This window comes from Rana temporaria, chromosome 6 (genome assembly GCF_905171775.1).
Source record: "Rana temporaria chromosome 6, aRanTem1.1, whole genome shotgun sequence".
NCBI classification, from domain to species: domain Eukaryota; kingdom Metazoa; phylum Chordata; class Amphibia; order Anura; family Ranidae; genus Rana; species Rana temporaria.
In genome coordinates this window covers 159,990,061-160,009,423 of record NC_053494.1, presented here as the reverse complement: position 1 = coordinate 160,009,423, position 19,363 = coordinate 159,990,061, and positions in this window count along the sequence as shown.

The window sequence follows — 19,363 nt, the reverse complement described above, 5'->3', positions numbered from 1 at the left end:
GGGCTCTGAAGAAACGTCACGGGTGGTCATTTCTTCAGAGCAAATGCGCCGATGACGTCACCTGGGGCGTATACAGTCAATATCTCCTAAACGGTGCAAGTCTAGGAGATATTTACAGTGGCCCAGATTCAGGTACATCTGCGCGATATTTGCGGGGGAGCAGGGCAATGATTTTGCCCTGCGCCCCCACAAATATTTTGCGCTGCCCTCGATTCACGGAGCAGTAGCTCTGTAAATTGCGAGGGCGCTCCCGCGCCGAGCGTACAGCTCATGCTCCGTCGGGAAACTTTCCCGACGTGCGTTGCGGCAAATGACGTCGCAAAGACGTCATTTGCTTCAAAGTGAACGTGAATGGCGTCCAGCGCCATTCACGAATCACTTACGCAAACGACGTGAAATTCAAATTTCAAGGGCGCAAGTTCCGTATGCAGAAAGAACTTGCGCCCTTAGTTACGGCGGCGTAACGTATGTGTGGCGGCGTAAGCCCGCCTAATTCAAATGGGGATGATGTGGGCGTGTTTTATGTAAATTCCCTGTGACCCCACGTATTTGACTTTTTTTAACGAATGGCGCATGCGTACAGCCCTATTCGCGAACGACTTTCGCAAACAACGTAAAATTTTCAAAACTCGACGCGGGAACGTTGTCCATACTTAACATTAGCTACGCCACATATAGCAGGGGTAACCTTACGCCGAAAAAAGCCTAACGTAAACGACGTAAAAAAATGCGCCGGCCGTACAGGTTTAGGAGATATTCTTTATACCTACAGGTAAGCCTTATTATAGGCTTACCTGTAGGTAAAAGTGAAAAAAGTGGGTTTACAACCACTTTAAATGGTTATGCACAGGAGCTTCCAATATTCTCAGACTCCTCACAGCTGAAAAGAACTGAGTTGACCCTGCATATAAAGTTTAAATAACTTTATGCAACTGTGCCTAGCCATATAAAGATATAATTCTCCTAGGAGCATGTTGGAAAATGCTTTAATTGAACAATTTGGGTGTAGCCTAGGTTTAAAATGAGTGACAGATTCAAAGTATAATTACAGTTGCACATACAAAGATTGTTTTACTACATTATGAAAACTATGAAGGAACAGCTTGTGCGATTCAAAGGCACGTAAACAACAAAAAATAAATAAAAAAAATGATTGTAAAGGCTAATATTCTTTTATTAAAATAAAGAAGATGTCAAATGTACCTGCTCGGTACTCCTCTTCTGGAGTCCCCCAACTTTTCTGTGATTGCCCCCTCAGCTAGCCGTATGTTAAGGGAGTATCCATGTGGGCGCGATCCAGGCTTTTTGGATCCATAGACACACAGAGCGCTGGTAAGCCCCATCGACTCTCACTCCACACAGGAGTTTGAGCTTATGGCTCCTGCTGCTGCCTGTGTCTCCTGGGAGACTAGGAAGGGTTATGCTGCACTGGATCGGTACCAGGTGTGGGTATGGGGGGGGGGGGGGGGGGTTTAGGTTGGTGTGTTTTTTTTTTTTTTTTAACCTTAATGCAGGGGATGCATTAACGTGGAACTTTAGTTAGAAAATTAAAGGGTCACTAAAGGACCCTTTTTTTTAGCTAAATAGCTTCCTTTACCTTACTGCAGTCCTAGTTTCATGTCCTCATTGTTCGTTTTTGCTCTGATGTTGCTGTAATTGTTCTCTGTTCTGGACACTTCCTGGTTGTCTGTTTCCTGAGGACCACAGTACTGGGAGATTCTAGTTTCATTTTCCAAACCATCACTGCTGTATGGCTCTGTATAGCACACAGGCAAGATAACATGCAAAAACGAAACTAAATGCAAAAACAAAACTACAGGTACATTATATGATTGATTTTTATCAATTTTTAATAAATTTTAAAAGGAATCAGTTAACTATTATGTCTCTATACCCTGTAAACAGTCATTTCAGAAAAAAAAATGTTTTCCTTTACAACTCCTTTAAGTCCTGCTAGATCACATCAGGCTGGTCCCTTTTGCAGGTAAAACATTACAAATAAGTGTCTATACGTTTAAAATCCAGTAATAGACTGTCTCACCCTCTGCACATGCTCAGTTGCTCTCCAATTTTAAGCATTTTTAGGCACGGCCGAGTTTGTAGAGGCCAATCTACTAACAGCCCTCCTATCCGTTACAAGCCAGGAAAGCTGAAGGGTTAAATAATTGTTTTATATAATGATGAATAATATTTCAGGCTGTAGAGTTCTGTTTTGAAGCAAATTTGAGAAAGTTATATAATAAAAGGGAAACTTAATTGAGGAACTTATGAATTCAAGAATAGCCGAGATGACCAGAGGACGCTGTCTAATGGAACATTTTAGATTAAAGTGGAGGTTCACCCAAAAAAATCAATTTTTAACATTAGATTGAGGCTAATTACGGGAAACAGAATCGGGTGTTTTTTTTTTTAAATCAATGCAGTACTTACCGTTTTAGAGATAGATGTTCTCCGTGGCTTCCGGGTATGGGCTGTGGGACTGGGCGTTCCTATTTGATTGACAGCCTTCCGACCGTCACATACAGCGCGTCACTAGTTTCCGAATGTAGCCGAACGTCGGTGCGCAGGCGCCGTATAGAGCCGCATCGATGTTCAGCAACTCGTGACGCGATGTATGCGACCGTCGGAAGGCTGTCAATCAAATAGGAACGCCCAGTCCCGCAGACCATACCCGGAAGCTGCGGAGAACATCTATCTCTAAAACGGTAAGTACTGCATTGATTTAAAAAAAAAACACCCGATTCTGCTTCCCGTAATTAGCCTCAATCTAATGTTAAAAAATGTTTTTCGGGTGAACCCCCGCTTTAAGGCTATTCTATAAGTCATGAATAATTAATACGATATGTTATAATATGTGTATCATTATGATTGGTTAAATAAATAAAGGAGGTTTTCTCCTTATAGTAAAGGAAATCTGTCATCTGAAATACAATATGCATATGCATTATATTTGTATGTGATTGGTGGGCAGAGATGTGGCCACCAACATGTCTTTTGAATACTTAACATGATGGGCCACGCCCAATAAACACGTCTCTGCTTTTCACTACAGTGTGTGTGTGTGAGTAGGCACTACTTCCAGGGCCCTAAAGTAAAGATAAGGTGATGGGGAGGCTGACTGTAGAATGTAACCTCTACAGAAGCTGCTTCTGTTTGATCTGCAAATGCCATGATACTGCACATGTGATCAGTGATGACACTGGCTAGATGATGGTTTGACAGTTTGGTTGAGAACAGAAGCAAATGTGACAGTTTGCAGTCCTGGCATTCCAGAACGATAACTGTTTTTTGAAACCGTAAAATCAATGGGTTTAGTTCTGCTTTATGATTTACTGCTGTTCAGAGGCACTGGGCTCCAGAAAAATGGCAGTGTTCCAGCAAGAAGAAACAGGAGCAATGCTGGAGACAATTTACAGCACACACTAAGTTTGGTAGCAGAATTATTCATGTGGAATGTATGTTCCTTGCTAAAGAACATTATTTTCAAGGGGTTTATGGGTAAGGCGTTTATGGGTAAAGTTCTGCTAATGCCGCGTACACACGATCGGAAATTCCGACAAGAAAACCGTGGATTTTTTTCCGACTGAATTTTGGCTCAAACTTTTGTTGCATACACACGGTCACACAAATGTTGTCTGGAATTCTGACCGTCCGAGAAAAAGTTCAATGATTCCGAGCATGCGTCAAATTGATTCAGAGCATGCATGTTTTTTTGTGCGTTGGAATTGCATACAGACAATCGGAATTTCCGACAAGAACTTTTCCCGTCAGAAAATTTGAGAACCAGCGACAAAAAAAGTCAGATGGAACCTACACACGGTCAGAATTTCCGACCAAAAGCTCACATCAAACTTTTCTTGTTGGAAATTCCGACCGTGGGCTAGATTCAGATAGATCTGCGGATCTTTAGATCCGCATAATCTATCTTATTTACGATCCGCCAGCGCAATTTTTTGAGGCAAGTGCTGTATTCAGAAAGCACTTACCTCGAAACTTGCGCTGGCGGATCTTAACTCCCCCCGGCGGAATTCAAATTCTGCGGCTAGGGGGAGTGTATTATTTAAATCAGGCACGTCCCCGCGCCGATCGTACTGTGCCTGCGCTGACCGCGATTTTTCCCAGTGCACATGCTCCAAATGACGTCGCTAGGACGTCATTGGTTTCGGCGTGAACGTAAATTACGTCCATCCGTATTCGCGACCGACTTACGTAAACGACGTAAAAATTCAAAACTCGGCGCGGGAACGACGGCCATACTTAACATTGAATACGCCGCATATAGCAGGGGTAAGTATACGCCGGAAAAATCCGAACGCAAACGACGTAAAAAAAAAGCGACGGGCGGGTGTTCGTTTCTGAATCGGCGAAAATCGGAATTTGCATATTCGTCGCGTAAAAAAACGAAGCGTCACCTAGCGGCCGGCGGGAGATTGCAGCCTAAGATCCGACAGTGTAAGTCACTTACACCTGTCGGATCTAAGGGATATCTATGCTTAACCTGATTTTTATGAATCAGTCGCATAGATACGACCGTCGGATCTCAGAGATACGACGGCGTATCAGGAGATCCCACCACATTTAGTGTAAATATCACCTCTAATGATACTGGCGTCCTTATGTGTACTACAGTGACATGGTACCTCGAATACTCACATTACATGTACACGTATTGGCTGGAAACTGTGTCTACAGCCATCCACTGTACACAGAGTGTCAAATATTGACAAAGTTTCCACAAGTGTCAGTTTTAGGGAGTGTTTCGAAAAGACAAAACTAGGAACGTTACAGTAAATAATGACATAATCGGCTTCAGAAGGCATGAAAAGAATATTTGAAAGAAAAAGAGAATTGACGGAAGGAGACAGGTTTTAAAGCAGCAGTTACTGTGCTTTGTGAGCAAACAATAAAAAATGCATTTACAAGGCTGTGTGTTTAGTTACTGTCCATTATAGGGATAGCCATGTATGGTGATCTATCAACTGAAAATGTGACTTGGTTGAAAAGAAGTAGAATATGTGAACTTTCTTACATATTCATTACAATTTTACATTTAGCACTGCCCCCACAGGAGCTGCTTTGGGTTCTCTGTTCTGCACCTCGACCCAAAGAACAACCTCAGTCCCTCTGACACACCTAGTTGAATAAAAGTTACTGCAAGCACTTATAAGAACATAAGTATAGATATCTTTAAATCAGGGCCGGTGCTACCACTAGGCAAACTAGGCAGCCGCCTAGGGCACACTGCTGCCTAGGGCGCCTGGCCACTGGTGTTCCTACTCTCTTCTCTCTGCAGCAAGCAACTAAGCCTCAGCATCAGCAGGCAGTCGCTGCTCTGTTTGCACATAGTGTCAGAAGCGCAGTGGCGGTGGAGGACTGCGTCTGTGTCCCGACTCCCGAATGAATGGAAGAAAGCAAACATTTACTGATGGGCGCTGGTAGGCTGTATTGATGGGCACTGGTAGGCTGTATTTGATGGGCGCTGGTAGGCTGTATTTGATGGGCGCTGGTAGGCTGTATTTGATGGGCGCTGGTAGGCTGTATTTGATGGGCGCTTGTGAGGCTGTATTGATGGGTGCTGGTAGGCTGCTTTGATGGGCGCTGGTGAGGCTGTATTGATGGGCGCTGGTGAGGCTGCATTTGATGGGCACTGGTCAGACTGCATTTGATGGGCACTGGTGAAGCTGCATTTGATGGGTGCTTCAATAAAAATGTTGGGTATACATGGGCAGGGCAAGGGTGGTGGAGTCAGGGGTAGAGCCAGGGGGGGGGGGGGGGGGTGGCAAAATTAGATTTCGCTTAGGGTGTCAAATTTTTTTGCACCAACCCTGCTTTAAATCAGCTGTGAATTAGTACCAGGAAATAGACACAAGTCCGTTTAGTGGTAAATGAACTCTAATGTATTGATAAGGAATAGAATAAATGGTGGTTTGCGCACCAGACATAGTTCGCTAGACATTATAATCACTATGCTAATGTCACTTATGCCGCCTACATACGATCGGAAATTCCGACAAGAAAACCCTGGATTTTTTTTTCAACAGAATGTTGGCTCAAACTTATGTTGCATACACGCGGTCACACAAAATTCCGACCGACAAGAACGCAGTGACGTACAACACTACAACGAGCCGAAAAAAATGAAGTTCAATGATTCCGAGCATGCGTCGAATTGATTCGGAGCATGCGTGTTTTTTTGCATGTCGAAATTGCACATTTTTGCTGTTGAAAATTCAGAAAAAGTCAGATGGAGCCTACACACGGTCGGAATTTTCGACCAAAAGCTCACATCAAACTTTTTTTGTCGGAAATTTCTGACCGTGTGTACGCGGCATTAGAATAGAGTTCCGTACCACTAAGCTGGGAACACTAAGCTAGAAACATGTCACAAAGTAAACTGAGACAATGTTGTAAATATCATAATCGATATTAAAAATTGTGCGAAACCTTAAAGCGGAGGTTCCGCCATTTTTTTTTTTAAAAGCCAGCAGCTACAAATACTGCAGCTGCTGACTTAAAAAAATGGACAATTACCTTTCCATAGCAATCGATCGCCCTTGGCTGCACCTGCCGCCATCCTCGGTTAGGGAATCGGGAAGTGAAGCATTGCGGCTTCAATGCCCGGTTCCCTACTGTACATGCGCGAGTAGCGCGCCGTGACTGGTCCTCGATCTCTCCTGGGAACAGTGTATTTCCCAGGAGACAGCGGGGGGGGGGTTCGGGTATGGGCGTGTCTGCCGCATGAGTTGTTCCCGGAAGTGGGTGCAGATACCTGTCTATATCTGCACCCCCCTCCTCCAGAAAGGTGCCAAATGTGACACCCGAGGGGGGAAGGGTTCCGAAAAGCGGAAGCTCCATTTTTGGGTGGAGTTCCGCTTTAATTAAAGTGGAGTTCCACCCAAAAGTGGAACTTCTACTTTAAGCACTCCTCGCACCCTTACATGCCACATAACGAAGCGAGTGGGGGCTTCGTTAGGAGTGGGACTTCCTGTCCCACTTCCTACTTCCACCTAGGGGCTGCCTAGGCGACTCCTCCTCTGCCTCTAGGTGGCCCCTCCCTCTAGGCGATCTCCTGGGACACGTGACAGGTCCCAGGAGATCGCCTGTCCACTCCGGGAGCGCAGCGCGACTCGCGCATGCGCAGTGAGTGGCCGGCCGTGAAGCCAAAAGCTGTCACGGCCAAGTGCCCAGAGTGTAAATGGAGGCGCCGAGGAGAGGAGGGTGAGAGGAGCGACGCTCCGGGCGGCTGCATCGCTGGACTGTGGAACAGGTGAGTGTCTGTTTATTAAAAGTCAGCAACTATACTTTTTGTAGCTGCTGACTTTTAATAGGCATCAAAAGGCTGGACCTCCGCTTTAAATATATTCACAGGAAAACAAATGAACAAATAAACGTGAAATTCATGAGTAGTAGAAACCAAATGTGTAGCGAGTCCAAAAATTAAATGGATAAAAACCAAATGTTCATAACATCCTCTTGACGTCAAAAGTGAAAACAACTTGTAAAGAAAGTTTACAAGTAGATAATCCGCCACCAATTTAGATGAAGGCTTACCAGAATGTTTGAACCCAAAAGGGTGAACATCCAGTGAGTCAAACAGGCTTGTGGTGGTGTCCACCAAAGATGAATACCTAGATTTAAAGAAGCCGCCGCAACTTTAAGGCGGCGTAGCGTATCGTATTTACGCTACGCCGCCCTAAGTCAGAGAGGCAAGTACTGTATTCACAAAGTACTTGCCTCCTAACTTACGGCGGCGTAGCGTAAATGCGGCCGGCGTAAGTGCGCCTAATTCAAATGAGGATGGGGGGGCGTGTTTTATGTTAATTACTCGTGACCCGACGTGATTGACGTTTTTTACGAACGGCGCATGCGCCGTCCGTGTACATATCCCAGTGTGCATTGCTCCAAAGTACGCCACAAGGACGTATTGGTTTCGACGTGAACGTAAATTACGTCCAGCCCCATTCACGGACGACTTACGCAAACGACGTAAAAATTTCAAATTTCGACGCTGGAAAGACGGCCATACTTAACACTAGGCCAACTAGGGGCAGCTTTATCTTTACGCGGTGTATCCCTTACGGAAACAGTGTATCTTTACTGCGACGGGCACACGTATGTTCGTGAATCGGCGTATCTAGTCATTTACATATTCTACGCCAAACTCAACAGAAGTGCCACCTAGCGGCCAGCCTGAATATTGCACCCTAAGATACGACGGCGCATTGATCATTTGTTTTTCAATATTGATGCAGCATCACTGTGAATATATTTAATTAACTGCTTGCCGACCAGCGCACGACGATATACGTCGGCAGCATGGCACGGACAGGCAGAAGGATGTATATATACGTCCCCTTTAAAAAGCAGCATTGTGGACGGGCGCCGCAAGCTCCGAGACTTTGACCGCGGGTCCCACGGACTCGATGTCCGCGGGCATACCCGCGATCGTGTCACGGTGAGGAAGAAGGTGTAAACAAGCATTTCCCCGGTCTTCCTAGTGACAGCGCAGTGACCACAGCTTCCTGAACTCAGAAGTGGTGATCACTGTCCTGTCACAAACAGCCCATCCCCCCTACAGTTAGAATCACTCCCTAGGGCACACTTAACCCCTTCAGTGCCAACTAGTGGTTAACCCCTTCACTGCCAGTGTCATTTTCACAGCAATCACTGTATTTTTATAACGCTGATCGCTGTAAAAATGACAATGATCCCAAAAATGTGTCAAAAATGTCCGATGTGTCCACCATAAAGTCGCAGTTACGATAAAAATAGCAAATCGCCGCCATTGCTAGTAAAAAAAATAATAATAATAAAAATGTCATAAAACTATCCCCTATGTTTTAGATGCTATGGCCGCGATTCAGATACATTGTCGTATCTTTGAGCGGGCGTAGCACATCTCATATGCGCTACACCAACGTAACATTGAGAGGTAAGTACTGTATTCAGAAAGCACTTGCTCCCAAAGTTACGTCGGCGTACAGTAAATGGGCCGGCGTAAGCCCGCGTAATTCAAAGTAGCAAGGCAGTGGGCGTGTTGTATTGTAATGAAGCGTGACCTCATGTAAATGCATGGCCGATCGAACGGCGCATGGGCGCGTATGCTCAGAATCACGGCGCAAATACTCCCTAAGATACGTTGGCTCAATGCTTTCGGCATGAACGTAACTTACGCCCAGCCCCATTCACGTACGACTTACGCAAACAACGTAAAATAAGACGCTGTTCCAACGTTTCCGACGTCCATACCTTAACATGACTTACCCCTGCTTTATGAGGGGTAAACTTACACCAGACGTAAGCCTTACGTAAACGGCGTAGCTAAATCCGACGGGCGCAAGTGCGTTTGTGAATCGGCGTATCTAGGTCATTTGCATATTCAACGCGTAAATCTACGGAAGCGCCCCTTGCGGCCAGCGTAAATATGCACCCAAGATACGACGGCGTAAGGAGACTTACGTCGGTCGTATCTTGCAAAATTCAGGCGTATCTCAGTTCCTGAATAAGCGCATAGATACGACGGCGCGCATTTGGACTTACGACGGCGTATCTGGAGATACGCCGTCGTAAGTCCTTTCTGAATCCGGGCCTATAACTTTTGCGCAAACCAATCAATATATGCTTATTGCGATTTTTTTTACCAAAAATATGTAGAAGAGTACATTTCGGCCTAAACTGAGGAAAAATAAATAAAAAATTTATATATTTTTTGGGGATATTTATTATTTATTAGCAAAAAGTAAAAAATATTGCTTTTTTTTCCCCAATTTTTAATTTTTTTTTTGTTTATAGCGCAAAAAATAAAAACCGCAGAGGTGATCAAATACCACCAAAAGAAAGCTCTATTGTGGGAAAAAAAGGACATAAATTTTGTTTGGGAGCCACGTCGCACGACCGCGCAATTATCAGTTAAAGCGACGCAGTGACGAATTGCAAAAAGTGGCCTGGTCTTTGGCCAGCAAAATGGCCTGGGGCTTAAGTGGTTAAGGTTTCACATAGTTTCTAATATAGATTGTGAGATTCACAACATTGTCTCAGTTTACTTCGTGACATGTTTCTAGCGCTGCACCGTTTCAATATTTACAGTACGTATTGCAAAAATTGGCCATTCTATCCATGGAAAAAATTTCCTCGTGCCAAATTTTCAAACACTTGGGACTCACCATGTAAACGGTTCACAGTCAGCACAACAACCACAAACTATAGATGAAAATGTCTCCGTCTCTACAAAAGTAACATGTCACATTTCCTTGAATTGGGCTGTTTACGCATGTGTTGTGAATGGAAGTCTTGTGAGAAAAACAGATGTACCAATATCTGTTCCATGTATCCAGATAAGCATATCATATGGCTGCAGAACTAGCAGACAAAATGAGATTAAAGGACGATTCAGGAAGAACAAAATAGAGTAATATGACTGCTCTTAGCTTAAAGGGGTTGTAAAGGTAAAACAAAATATTCCCTAAATAGCTTCCTTTACCTTAGTGCAGTCCTCCTTCACTTACCTCATCCTTCCATTTTGCTTTTAAATGTCCTTATTTCTTCTGAGAAATCCTCACTTCCTGTTCTGTCTGTAACTACACACCGTAATAAGACACACACAAGGTACACACACAAGATATACACACAAGGTCCCAGAAGACAATGCTCTCTATTTCCCAGGAGGCAGCATGAGGAGGAGAAGAAAGAAGACCACCGCGGACAAGGAAGTGGCAGATTAGGAGATCTGCCTAGTAACAGCAACTTCTGGTAAGTATAAAACAAAAATTCTTTATTTAAAAAAAAAAAAAAAATTTTTTTTTTTAGTGTGAACCTCCGCTTTAAGTGAATGAGGACTCAATTCAGCACAAGCAAAGCTTCAAAATGAAGGTAGGGTGACCATAAATTCCTGCTTTCCGGGGACAGTCCCTGGACTGAGGACACTGTCCCTGACCCAAGAGTGTCCCCGGTTTTGTCCCTGGATTGCAGGGGCAGACTTAGGGTTGCCACCTGTCCGTTTTTTGAGACATGTGTCTGGGTCTCTGCCCACCTATAACCCGGACAGAGCCTCACCTGACCTAACCCGACCCAACCCACCAGTGGCTCACTGTGCCACCATGTCCACAGTGATTTCTGCTCCTGCCAGCCAAAGTTTCTCCCTCCCTATCTTCCCCACTGCACTTTGGGCCTCTATCCGATAGGACGCGGAGGTGGAGGCGGAGCCTCCATGTTACCGGGTGCTCTGGCTGGCTGCAGATGGGACACAGAGGCGGAGCCTCCATCTTGCTTTGGGCTCTGGCTGGCTGTAGAAGGCTCACGGAGGTGGTCCATGTTACCTGCTGCTCTCTTGAGAACTGTGCGGAGACTAACTTGTACAGTAAAGCTTGCTTCACACCAGTACGCTGTGCGAGATTGCATGTGATTCGCACTGCACTGCCCCCATATATACCAAAACATCCATATATACAGACCTTACCCCCCCATACACCATCCATATATACAGTTCCCCCCCCTATACACCATCCATATATACAGTTCCCCCCCCCCCCCCCCTATACACCATCCATATATACAGTTCCCCCCCCCCCCCTATACACCATCCATATATACAGTTCCCACCCCCTATACACCATCTATATATACAGTTCCCTCCCCCCTATACACCATCCATATATACAGTTCCCACCCCCTATACACCATCCATGTATACAGTTCCCCCCCCCCCCCCTATACACCATCCATATATACAGTTCCCACCCCCCCTATACACCATCTATATATACAGTTCCCTCCCCCCTATACACCATCTATATATACAGTTCCCACCCCCCTATACACCATCCATGTATACAGTTCCCACCCCCCTATACACCATCCATATATACAGTTCCCACCCCCTCCATACACCATCCATATATACAGTTCCCACCCCCCTATACACCATCCATATATACAGTTCCCACCCCCCTATACACCATCCATATATACAGTTCCCACCCCCTATACACCATCCATATATACAGTTCCCACCCCCCTATACACCATCCATGTATACAGTTCCCACCCCCCTATACACCATCCATATATACAGTTCCCACCCCCCCTATACACCATCCATATATACAGTTCCCACCCCCCTATACACCATCCATATATACAGTTCTCACCCCCTCCATACACCATCCATATATACAGTTTCCACCCCCACCCCCATACACCATCCATATATACAGTTCCCACCCCCCTATACACCATCCATATATACAGTTCCCACCCCCCTATACACCATCCATATATACAGTTCCCACCCCCCTATACACCCTCCATATATACAGTTTCCACCCCCCCCCCCACCCCCATACACCATCCATATATACAGTTCTCATCCCCCCATACACCAGACATATATACAGTTCTCATCCCCCCATACTCCATCCATCCATCCAGTCCTCACCCCCCCCCCCATAAACCATCTGTATATACAGTCCTCACCCCCCCATACACCATCCATATACACAGTCCTCACCCCCCTCCCATACACCATCCATATCAGGGACAGATGTAAAAAAAAACACAGATTATTACATACTGTCCCTAGTTTTACTGAGCCTGGCAACCCTGATGGGGCCCCCTAGTGGTATGGGGCCCTCGGGCAGTGCCCGAGTGACTCAATGGTCAGTCCGCCCCTGCACCATCCATATACACAATCCTCACCCCCCTCCCATACACCATCCATATATACAGTTCTCACCCCCCTCCCATACACCATCTGTCAAGTACCAAGTGCGAGGCCGAGGTGCTGAGAGGGCTCCCCTTGCGGCTAAGTGGTACAGGGAGTGCAATGCCCAAAGAAGCACGGTTTGCCAGTTGCTGCGGTTTGATGAAACAGAGCCAGGCTGGGGGTCATGCACGGTAAATCAGTCAGTCAATGTGAGATTCAGGTAGCAGGACTGGAACAAGCCAGGGTCATACACGGTGAGACAGGTTGCAGCAGAGTCAGTGAGCCAAGCCAAGATCAAATGCAGTAGAGCAGACAAGAGCAGGGTCAGTAGTACAAGCCAGAGGTCAAACCAGGAGATCAGGATAACAGGTTATGCAAGCCAGGTCGGTAACGGGAGGTCAAAGATCAGGAAACATAGGAACACAGTGGAGCTGACCATAATCCAGCAATGCACAGGTCTCAGCAGCAGGTTTAAATAGGCCAGGAGGCACCATTGCGTATCTGCCATTGCACGGTCAGCACAGTCGTGCATCTGCGTATGCCCATTAGCGTTGTTGCTCATCTGCATACGTCAATTCGCACAGGAGCACGCCTGATGCGGTCATGATGGGTGTTGGTAAGATTGCCAGTTCTTTGGCCATTTCCCTGACACCATCCATATAAACAGTTCTCCCCTCCCCCATACACCATCCATATATACAGTCCTCTGCACCCCTCCATACACCAGTCATATATTCAACGCTCACCTCCCCCATACACCATCTATATATACAGTTCTCACCCCCCCCCCAATAAACCATGCATCCATACAGTCCTCACCCCCTTATACACCATCCATATGTACAGTCCTCACACACCCCCCATACACCATCCAAATATTCAGTACTCATCCCCCCAATACACCATGCGTCCAAACAGTCTTCCCCCCCCCCCCATACACCATTCATATATACAGTTCTCACCCCCCATACACCATCCATATATACAGTCCTCACTCCCCCCATACACCATCCATATATACAGTTCTCATCCCCCCAAAACACCATCCATATATACAGTTCTCATCCCCCCAAAACACCATGCATCCATACAGTCCTCACCCCCCCCCCCCCATACACCATCTATATGTACAGTCCTCACCCCCCCCCCATACACCATTCATATATACAGTTTTCCCCTCCGCCCATACACCATCCATATATACAGTACTCATCCCCCCAATACACCATGCGTCCATATAGTCCTTCCCCCCCCCCCATACACCATCAATATGTACAGTTTTCACCCCCCATACACCATACATCCATCCAGTCCTCACCCCCCATACACCACCCATCCAGTCCTCACCCCCCCCATACACCATCTATATATACAGTCCCAACCCCCCCCAAACACCATCCATCCAGTCCTCACCCCCCCATACACCATCTATATATACACCCCAAACCCCTCTGCTACACTTACTACCCACCCCCATACACTCTGCACCCCTCTCCTGCACTTACCACCCACCACCATACACTTTGCACACCTTTCCTACACGTTCCACCCACCACCATACTCCCTGCACCCCTCTCCTACACATACCACCCACCGCCATACGCTCCGCACTCCTCTCTTACATGATGATGTACCAGCCATCAACATACACTCCACACCCCTCTCCTACAGGTTTCACCCACCGCCATGCACCCCGCACCCTCTCCTATACATACCACCCACTACCATACACTCTGCACTCCTCTCCTACACGTACCACCCACCGCCATACACTCTGCACCCCTCTCCTACACGTACCACCCACCGCCATACACTCTGCACCCCTCTCCTACACCTACCACCCACCGCCATACAGTTTTTTGCCTATTTACACTATGTGACTTTCCTTGCTTTGATTACATGTGGATCTTTAATTATATACAGTGCTTTGAAAAAGTATTCACACCCCTTAAATTTTTTCACATTTTGTCAAGTTACAACCAAAACCGTAAATGTATTTTATTGGGATTTTATGTGATAGACCAAGTGGCACATAATTGTGAAGTGGAAGGAAATTGAGAAATGTTTTTCAAAATGTTTTACAAATAAATATGTGAAAAGTGTGGGGTGCATTTGTATTCAGCCCCCCTGAGTCAATACTTTGTAGAACCTCCTTTCGCTGCAATTACAGCTGCAAGTCTTTTTGTGGATGTCTCTACCAGCTTTACACATCTAGAGAATCACATTTTTGCCCATTCTTCTTTGCAAAATAGCTCAAGCTCTGTCAGATTGGATGAAGAGCGTCTGTGAACAGCAATTTTTAAGTTTCAATACAGATTGGATTTAAGTCTGGACTTTGACTGGACCATTCTAACACATGAATATGCTTTGATCTAAACCATTCCATTGTAGCTCTGGCTGTATGTTTAGGGTCGTTGTCCTGCTGGAAGGTGAACCTCCTCCCCAGTCTCAGGTATTTTGCAGACTCTGACTGGTTTTCTTCTAAGATTGCCCTGTATTTGGCTCCATAAATCTTCCCATTAACTCTGAGCAGCTTCCCTGTCCCAGCTAAAGAAAAGTATCCCCACAACACGATTCTGCCACCACCATGTTTCATGATGGATGGGGATGATGTGTTCATGTGCAGCGTTAGTTTTCAATCATACATAGCGTTTGTCTCATCTGACCAGAGCACCTTCTTCCCCGTTTACTGTGTCCCCCACATGGCTTCTCGCAAACTGAAAAACAAGACTTTTTATGGTTTTCTTTGAACATTGGCTTTCTTCTTGCCACTCTTCCATAAAGCCCAGATTTGTGGAGTGCAAGACTAATAGTTGTCCTGTGGACAGATTCTCCCACCTGAGCTGTGGATCTCTGCAGCTCCTCCAGAGCTACCATGGGCCTCTTGGCTGCTTCTCTGATTAATGCTCTCCTTGCCCGGCCTGTCAGTTTAGGTGGACGGCCATGTCTTGTTAGGTTTGCAGTTGTGACATACTCTTTCCATTTTCGGATGATGGATTGAACTGTCCTCTGTGAGATGTTCAAAGCTTGGGATATTTATTTATAACCTAATGCTACTTTAAATGCCTCCACAACTTTATCCCGGACCTGTCTGGTGTGTTCCTTGGCCTTCATGATGCTGGTTGTTCACTAAGGTTCTCTAATGCCTCGTACATACGGTCAGACTTTTGACCGTGCAAAAGTCGGCCGTGAGTCCGTCGGAGGTCCGACGGAAAGAAAGAGAACAGGTTCTCTAAGGTCCGTCGGACTTCCAAAAAAAAAAGTCAGATGGAGGCTACACACAGCCGGACTTTCCGAGGAAAAAAGCCTGTCAGACTTTTTTTCTCTGAAAATCTGACCGTGTGTACGAGGCATTACAAACATCTGAGGGCTTCACAGAACAGTTGTATTTATACTGAGATTAAATTACACACAGGTGGACTCTATTTATAAATTAGGTGACTTCTGAAGGCAATTGGTTTCACTAGGTTTTAGTAAGGGCGCTTTCACATGGGCGGACGAACGGACCGTTTTTTACAAGTCCGTTTACGGACTTGTAATGCATCCCTATGGGATTGTGGACCTTAGCGGATGATGCATCCGCTAACGTCCGTAAAGATCCGCCTCCGCAAAGATCCGCTTTTTCAGACGGAAGAAACCCCTATTTTTCTTCTGTCTGGCGGAACGGATCGGATGAATATGGACACACGGTCCGTATTCATCCGATTCCCCATAGGGGAGAGCGGAGGAAAGACAGGGCGGTCTCTGCACAGTGTGCGGGGACCGCCCTGTCCGCCGACAGCTCAGCGGGGATTTACGGATGATCCCCGCTGAGCCGACGGACACACACGGGGAGGATCAATACGGATCCGCTCCGTGTGAAAGAGCCCTTAGGGGTATCAGAGGAAAGGGGGCTGAATACAAATGCACGCCACGCTTTTCACATATTTAAAAATTGAAAACCATTTATCATTTTCCTTCCACTTCACAATTATGTACCACTTTGTGACTAACTAAATTTATCCTGTTGGTCTTTGACTGTGTGAACCCACCGTTTGGCTTCCATAATTGCATCTACCTCCTTTTTCCAGTGTTAGGCCCCTTTCACACGGATGGACCGTTCAGGCGGATCGGATCGGGTAAGATCTGATTAAAACGGACATGCTGTCCGTTTTCATCAGATCGCTCCATAGGAGACAGCGGAGCCCGACAAGCCCCTCCCCGCTCAGTGAGCAGAGAGGATCTTGTCATTCGTCCGCTCAGCGGAGATCTGCGGACAGATCTCCCGTTGAGCTGGCGGAAGCAGGCGGACTCCATAGCGACGGAGTCCGCCTAGTGTGAAAGGAGCCTTATAGCGAGGGGCACACCCCAATCGTTTTCTTTATAGCAAAAAATAAAAGAAGACGTTATCTGTCTCAAAAATTATATAAAGTTAATTTGGGTACAGTGTCATGACCGAGTAATTTTCAAAGCATCACAGTGCTGAAAACAGAAAATTCGCCTAGACAGTAAGGGGGTTTAAAATTCCGGTCTTCAAGTGGTTAAAGCTGAACTCCAGGCATAAAGAAAGAAGCACCCTATTGCAGCTTTGTATGTATTAATATACCAATAAGGCCCCTTTCTCACGGGGCGGATCAGTAACCTCCGCTTGCTCAGCGGGGATCGCTTCGTTGATCCCCGCTGAGCCGGCGGATTACAGGGCGGTCCCCGCACACTGTGCAGGGACCGCCCTGTCTTTTCTCCGCTCTCCCCTATGGGGGGATCGGATGAACACGGACCGTCTGTCCGTGTTCACCCGATCCGCCAGACGGATGGAAAAGTAGGTTTTTCCTCCGTCGCACTTTGGCGGGTCGGATGTCAGGCTGACATCCGCGGCTCTATAGAAGAGCACGGAGCGCCCGTTCAGGTCCACCAAAAAAACTGGCAGGCGGACCTGAACGTGCCACCCGTGTGAAAGAGCTCTTAATGTTTTCTTTTTGTTTTTTCTTAACACAAGCAGTGTAAGTACCTCAATTCGACCTGCATCAGCCACTTGCAGTTCCTGTACAGCACAGCTCAGACTGGAAGAGGTGTGCCTTCCCTAATGCTCACATGGGGAAATGTATACAGGCTACCCCCTGTTAGCCACCCACAGATAACCACTGTGTCACCAGATCTCTGCTCCTGAGGTCCTAACTATAGATTGTTAGCCAGATTCAGGTAGAGCCGCCTATCTTTAGGTCGGCGTAGCGCATCCCATTTGCACTACGCCGACGTAAGATAGTGAGGCAAGTACTGTATTCACAAAGCACTTGCCTCCTAAGTTACATTGGCGTAGCGCAAATGGCCCGGTGTAACCCCGCCTAATTCAAAATAGGCAGGTAGGGGGCGTGTTGTATGGTAATGAATTCACGATTCAATACCATACATGTAAATGAAGCGCGTGCATGCTCAGTATCACGTCGCAAATACGCCTTGCTTTCGACGTGAACGTAACCTACGCCCAGCCCCATTCTGAATCGGCTTACGCAAACGACGTAAACGACGTGAAATTCGATGGCTGTCCCGACGTCAATACTTAACATTGCCTGCGACATCTTTTTGGTGGTTTATCTTTACCCCTGAAAACGCCTTACGTAAACGGCGTATCTTACTGCGACGGGCGTGCGTACGTTCGTGAATAGGCGTATCTTGCTCATTTGCATATTCTCGGAGTAAATCGCCGTACATGCACCTAGCGGCCAGCGTAAATATGCAGCCGGTCGTATCTTAGCAACAGAGAAGCGTATCTCAATTTGAGCATACGCTCAAAGATACAACGCCGCGGATTCGGACTTACGACGGTGTATCTATTGATACGCCGTCGTAAGTCTTTATGAATCTAGCTATGTATGTCTATAGGCTGCACCTGACTCCCAGTAATGTCACATTCAGAAGATCTTTGAGCAAATCTCTTTCTTTAACCCAGTGGAGTTCGGCCGCACGGGCACAGGGCAGTTATTATTTGTTTGGTTTGCAGGCAGGGATGGACTGGCCATTGGGACTACAGGGAGTTTCCCGGTGGGCCGATGGCTCAGTGGGCCAGCTTCAGTGACAGCGGACCGCCGCCCCCCCTCCGCTCCTCTGTCTCTCTCTCAGGGCCGGACTGGGCATAAAAACCAGCCCTGGAAATTATTTCATAGCAGCCCCAGTGGCGTAGCGGGGGTTGTCAGCACCCAAGGCAAGTAATTTGCACCCCTAACCCACGGACATTTAGCACGCCGAGTCCCTTCCACTCGTACAGTATTAAACCCCTTATGTCCTGTACACACGATCGGTTCATTCAATGAAAACGGTCCGATGGATTTTTTCATCAGATATCCGATGAAGCTGACTTTCATCAGTCGTGCCTACACACCATCAGTTAAAAAACCGATCGCGTCAGAACGCGGTGACGTAAAACACAACCACGTGCTGAGAAAAATGAAGTGCAATGCTTCCGAGCATGCGTTGACTTGATTCTGAGCATGCATGGATTTTTAACCGATGGACGTACCCACAGACGATCGTTTTTTTCTATCGGTTAATTAACCATCAGATCATTTTAAAACAAGTTCCTAGTTTTTTAACCGATGGATAAAAAAACAAAGGGGGCCCACACACGATCGGTTAGTCTGATGAAAACGGTCCATCAGACAAACTGATCGTGTGTATGTGGCATTAGGA